This window comes from Pelophylax lessonae, assembly GCF_965119305.1.
Source record: "Pelophylax lessonae genome assembly, chromosome: 1".
In the NCBI taxonomy this organism is placed as follows: domain Eukaryota; kingdom Metazoa; phylum Chordata; class Amphibia; order Anura; family Ranidae; genus Pelophylax; species Pelophylax lessonae.
In genome coordinates, this window is record NC_138768.1 from 358,985,191 (window position 1) to 358,991,811 (window position 6,621).

Consider the following 6,621-nt stretch of genomic DNA (forward strand, 5'->3'; position numbering starts at 1 on the left):
TACAGATTTCACAGCACTCTTACACTTGGAAATTGGCTTCCCACATATCTTAACACATTAATCTATAGTGTCTTTGCTGGCATCGCTCTGGGATTATTTAAAGATTAGTACATGGGTTGATGGCAACATGAAATTCACCCCTCTATGGCACAACTCCAATAATGTGGAATTAGCTAAATTGCAGTGATTTCACTCCTGGCAGGCCTTGGGTATGTTTTATTGCTCAACTCTTTTCATCAAATGTGTTAAAATCTTTCACCACTCTACAAACTGTTTAACATGCCAAGGGGTCAGTTTTTATGTACTCACAACTGCACCATATGCCTCAAGCACAAGCCTTTTTTCCCCACTTTAATTCTTGTGGAGCCACAACTGATTCTATATTTGATGTTTGGTACCAATAGGAAAGTCATGATACCTCATATTGTCCAGTATTTTTACTCTTAGAGAAGACGCTACCCAATTAACTTGTAGAAGGATATGGGAGGTAGATGTGGAGAAGGTGAGGGCGAGAGGTGATTTTGACCTCCTTACCTCTTGTCTCCCTGTCCTCTTCACAGAAATTGTCTCAGTTATTTCTTTTGCATAGAGCTTACAGAAACCCAGCTAATTTGTTCAGTTGGGATAGGAAGGATTCCCTCTTATGCCCCAAATGTAATGGTGATGTACAGTGCCTTGATGTATTTATGCCCCTTGAAATTTTCCACATGTCATGTTACAACCAAAAATGTAAATGTATTTTATTGGGATTTTATGTGATAGACCAATACAAAATGGCACATAATTGTGAAGTGGAAGGAAAAATTATAAATGGTTTTCAATTTTTTTTACAAATATCTAAAAAGTGTGACGTGCATTTGTATTCAGCCCCTTTTACTCCGATACCCCTAACTAAAAGCTGGGGGGAACCAATTGCCTTCTTTGAAAAGGGATGGCTTAGGTTTAGGTCAAAGCGTTACCTAATTAGAAAATAGAGTCCATCTGTGTGTAATTTAATCTCAATATAAAAACAGCTGTTCTGTGAAGTCCTCAGAGGTTTGTTAGAGAACCTTAGTAAACAAACAGCATCATGAAGGCCAAGGAACACATAAGACAGGTAAAGTTGTGGAGAAATTCAAAGTAGGGTTAGGTTATGAAAACATTTCCCAAGCTTTGAACATCTCACGGAGTACTGTTCGGTCCATCATCCGAAAATGGAAAGTGTATGGCACAACTGCAAACCTACCAAGACATAGCCTTCCACCCAAACTAACAAGGAGAGCATTAATCAGAGAAGTAGCCAAGGGGCCCATGGTAACTCTGGAGGAGATTTTCTTCAGCAGGGACAGGGAAGCTGGTCAGAGTTGATGGGAAGATGGATGGAGCCAAATACAGGTCAATCTTAGAAGGAAACCTGTTAGAGTCTGCAAAAAACTTGAGACTGGAGTGGAGGTTCACCTTCCAGCAGGAAAACAATCCTAAACATACAGCCAGAGCTACAATGGAATGGTTTAGGCCAAAGCGTATTCAAGTGTTAGAATGGCCCAGTCAAAGTCCAGTTGTGAAAAACTAATGATGCCCATGGGAAACTTATTTCTATCTGGCAAAACTAGCTGGATACTCCAAATCTTGCTCTCCTCCCCCCCACCAGAAAATTCTCCAAGACTCTTTTGCAGGTTTACATTTTTTTTTTTAGTAAGGGCCCAAGCCAGCTGTATCATACCAAATGATAACCGCAATGGAGACTACACTGGAGGCAATACCTGGAAAACCTGGTGTATGACTATGTAAACAGGAGTCTAATTAAACAAGGTCAGCTATCTATGAACTGGAGAGAGCAAATTGCCATGCGCAGTTAAATTGTTAGTACTTGTTTTTTTCTTTTCTCTTTTAGGTTTTTTTTTTTTCTTTTTCTCGTTTATTTGTTTACAAAAAGCAAAAGTTCAACCATAGATACAGTTCTGTACAATTTGCAACAAAGCCACAACTGTTTATATTTTGGAATATATGACTTCATTGTCTGCTCTGAATGTTAAAACTACCGTATGCACTTAAAAAGCTTTGGTAATAAACATAATTTGATTAAAAAAATATATAATGGTGGTAAAAATTAGAATTAGTTAAAAGCAAAATATCTGTAAATGTTGGGAAAACTGTGCAATAATAATATTAACTCATCATGCTTATAAAAAAGTAGTAGTGAGGAATTCTGAAAAGACAAGTTGAGCATCACTCTCCATCCTGCATCCAGCCTCTAAAAGAAGTAGTTCTAGAAGAAGGGAAAAAGATAGATGTTGCAATACGTTGCCAACTTGTTCATTCCATGCCTAGAGGACTTGGTGCTATCCTTACGAATCAGAAAGGTCATACAAAATGTAGTAGTTTTTGTTGTGGGTGTATTCATTTTTTACATCAACTAACTTGAGTAAAACTGAAAATTTTGTAATCTAAGTTATATTATTAACCTTACTTTCATGCAATGGGTTAAACAAATGTTCTATAAAAATCAGTTTTGTCAAAATTTTAGAAATTGTTCTATTGTTCATTAAGATATTGATTAAAATCTTACTTTTCAAAAGGGTTGTACTCATTTATGCTGAGCATTATATATGTGTAATTGTTGATACTCTTTTCATTCAATATTTGCCATTTTTAAAGATATTTTGTATTTACCTAATTGAACTGAGTTGTTTTTGATACGCCACGTGTCTCCTGATTGAAAGCAGCTTCCCTTTGACTGGTATTCTAGTCACCTTTTTTCTTTTATATTAATACATATGTTGCAGGGATCGCTCTGACTTAGTGAGTTGGCATATTTACGGTTTAAACAGTTTTACCTCTTTATTAGCAATAAAAACTAACAGGTGTTGTAATCCTTCTCCACTGTACCGATCCCACTCGATATTGCATGAGATAAACCACCACGTGGTTTCATGAGATATATACCGTATATTTCAGTGAAATATTGCATGCGGTATTTTAGTAGCTTTTTTTTTTCCATAAAAAGTTTTTATTGAAAGGCAATGAATACAAAGAAAAAGAAACAGCATGATAGCACTTGGAACAAATTTTTCTATCACGAGACAACAAATGAAAAATGTTGCGGTACAAGCCATACTACATAACATACATGTATAATCCTCATAGACAGTTCCAGAGGCCTAGCTCCTGTGGATTCAGACTGAGCAAGAGCTCTCCCACTAGCTACTAGATCAATGGAAATAGTCTATACAGCAAAGACAAGTTATTATTAATGTATCACGTTTTCTCAAGAAAACAAAAGAAAGTGGTGAGGATTAGCCAGGTTGAGGTATGCCAGAAGACAGCAATTTGGGGAGCCTGCTCATAGGTGTGTAAATGTGGAGGAAGCTTGAGTAGATTAGTAGCCTTTTTTAGTGAATTGCAAAAAAATATTGAAAAACACTATGAGCTATTTTAATGCAAAATACAGCTTCATGGATGGAGCACATTATTTTATATTTTGGTTTTGTTTAACATAGAAAACGCTCAGTCTATTCCAGTGATGGCAAACTCTGCCACCCCAGATGTTTTGGAACTACATTTCCCAATGATGCTAATGCACTCTGCAGTGTAGTGAGCATCATGGGAAATGTAGTTCCAAAACATCTGGGGTGCCAAGGTTCGCCGTGACTGGTCTATACCGTTATCGAGCTAAAACAATGACAAGCTACAACAGTTTTAGGCTTCTCTATAGGCACTTTTATTTTTTTATGCATCTGAATGCAGCTATATTTTGGCCAATGTGCCTATTGGGTGCTTTAGGCCCCTTTCACACAGGGAGTCCATCAGGCGGACTCTGTTTATCCCTGATCCCCTGCTGAGCAGGCGGATGGCAGCTGTGTCTCTGCACTGTGTGCGGAGACACAGCTGTCAGGTCCCGCTTTTCTCTATGGGGGAATCGGATGGGAACGGACCATCTGTCCGTTCTCATCCGATCCCATCCGATCCAATCCGCTGGACGGATGGAAAATAGGGTTTCCATCCGTCCAGATTTGATGGAACGGATCGGATGTCAGCTGACATCCGATGCCCCATAGAGATACATGAGGCATCCTTTCAGATCCGCCAAAAAAAAACAGACAAGTGCATCTGAATGGTCTGCCTGTGTGAAAGGGGCCTTAGATTCACATTTTATAGTAGCATAGAGGGGCATAAAAAAATTAAAAAAATAAATAAATAAAACATGCCCCAAGCCTGTGTTCGGAGAGACGCTCACTGGCATAAAATACAAAAAAATGCACATTAATAGATTTACACGCACATATACATGCATAAGTACACCTAAATTTGTGTATATGCATATAGTGGGTAGAATAGATTAATTTTCTATCCACAAAAAAATGTGTTCTTGTGCATACGCTTCTAAAAGCCATATGTATGTAAATGAGCATAAATATATGTAATTACAACCCAAAAAAAGCTATTTTTGGATGGATTTTCTGCCATCTCCTGGCAAAAAAAAATCCTGCATACATAGGAGTATTTTAATACAGCTGTGTGCATAAGGTCTTACACTCATATACTCTCTTAATACTTATTTATTGTTTGTGTAAAAAAATAACATCATGAACATGGAGAAGAGAAGAGTCTAGACCAGGGTTTCTCAACCAGGGTTCCATGGAACTCTAGGGTTCCTCCTGAGGTTGCTAGGGGTTCCTTACGCAATGGGCAATTTCTGCCTCTCAGATATGTTCCCAATGACACCATTGTTCCTTTTAGCTTTTATCTGTAAGGGGGTAATTCTTCCCAATGATGACAAGAGTAAGGAGCATTCTTCCCACTGACTGTCACACTATTGTGTCATGAGTTGTAGATTTTTAATTTTTAGCAAGGGTTCCCGAAACCAGAAATATATTTCAAGGGTTCCTTTGTGTTGAAAAGCTTGCTTGAGAAAGGCTGGTCTAGACTGAGCTGTATCCTGTTGCTTTTGGAACTTTTATTTTCTGTGGCTCATGAGGGAATTGGATATGTTTATGGATGCCATCTTTGTTGTTGGACAGCCAATGTTTATGTGCTAAGAATGCGAAGTGAGCAGAATCAGACAGCTCTCAGTCTGGGCTGCAGATCAATGGCTGGCAGTACTGGCTTCTAATCATGTGACCACTGAGACAGTGATCACATGATCACAGAAATGTATTTTAAGGGTTCCTCTGTGTTGAAAAGGTCGAGAAAGGTTGGTCTACACTGAGCTGTATCCTGCTGCATTTGAAACTTTTATTTTCTGTGGCTCATGAGGGAATTTTATATGTTTATGGATGCCATCTTTGTTGTTGGACAGCCAATGTTTATGTGCTAAGAATGCGCTGTGAGCAGAATCAGACAGCTCTCAGTCTGGGCTGCAGATCAATGGCTGGCAGAACTGGCTTCTGATCATGTGACCACTGAGACAGTGATCACATGATCACAGAAATGTATTTTAGGGGTTCCTCTGTGTTGAAAAGGTTGAGAAAGGTTGGTCTAGACTGAGCTGTATCCTGCTGCATTTGAAACTTTTATTTTCTGTGGCTCATGAGGGAATTGGATATGTTTATGGATGCCATGTTTGTTGTTGGACAGCCAATGTTTATGTGCTAAGAATGCGCAGTGAGCAGAATAAGACAGCTCTCAGTCTGGGCTGCAGGACTGATCACTGCATCACTGCATGATCACTGATCCCCCCCCCCCCCCCCCCAGGAGTACTGAACTATTTAAAGGGTTGCCCGGGTGGGCGATAAGGGGGTTAATGTTTTGGAAGGGAATGTTAACAAAACCATACTCAGGCCCGATTCCCACCTATTCATGTTGCTTTTGAGCGTTTCTGTAGTACTTTTTGACATGCTTTCCATGTTTTTTTTCCTGCGATTTTGCTGCCATTTTGATGCAATTTTCCATGATTTGTGTTTTTGCGTTTTTTATGTTTTTTTGGGGAAAATTTGTTGTTGGACAGATTCAAAAACACAAATCATGGCATAATCACTGTAAAAATGCAGAAAAAACATTATACATGCTTTTCTGCAGCTACTTCATTGAAATCTATTGAACCAAAAAAGCACAGTTTTGCATTTAAAAAAGTCGCTGACCCTTTCCAAAAACAGAGGCACAAAAATGCATTGATGTGAATGTGTTCTGAAGGAACCCACATTAAAAAAAAATGCCTTGCATTTCTGCAAAAAAGCATGAAAAAATGCATTGGTGTGAATAGAGCCTTATGGGAAATGTACTATGCAGGATATGCAGTTTACCAGTTGGGGAATCATTTCTGTAAAAATCAGTATTAGACAATACTATCATCTAATTCTATAGTCTATGAAAAAAAAAAAACACATGAGGAATATCAGACCTTAATAAATGAAAGACAAATCAATGATTAATATACTGTTCTATGTGAACTCTATTAAAATGTGATTTAAACCAGAGGGTACGCAGAGAACAAGATATGAACTTAACTCTACCTTTTGTTTTATGCTGCTATTTAAAGTTATTAAATACTTAAAGGATATGCATTACCTACATACTAGTTATAAGCGATATATACACAGTACAGTAGGTAAATTTTTTAGTTCATAGGAAGAGAACAATAGTCATTAACAATGAACACTGCTAAGTGCTCTACAATGATTTCTCCATATTTTCTACAAACTT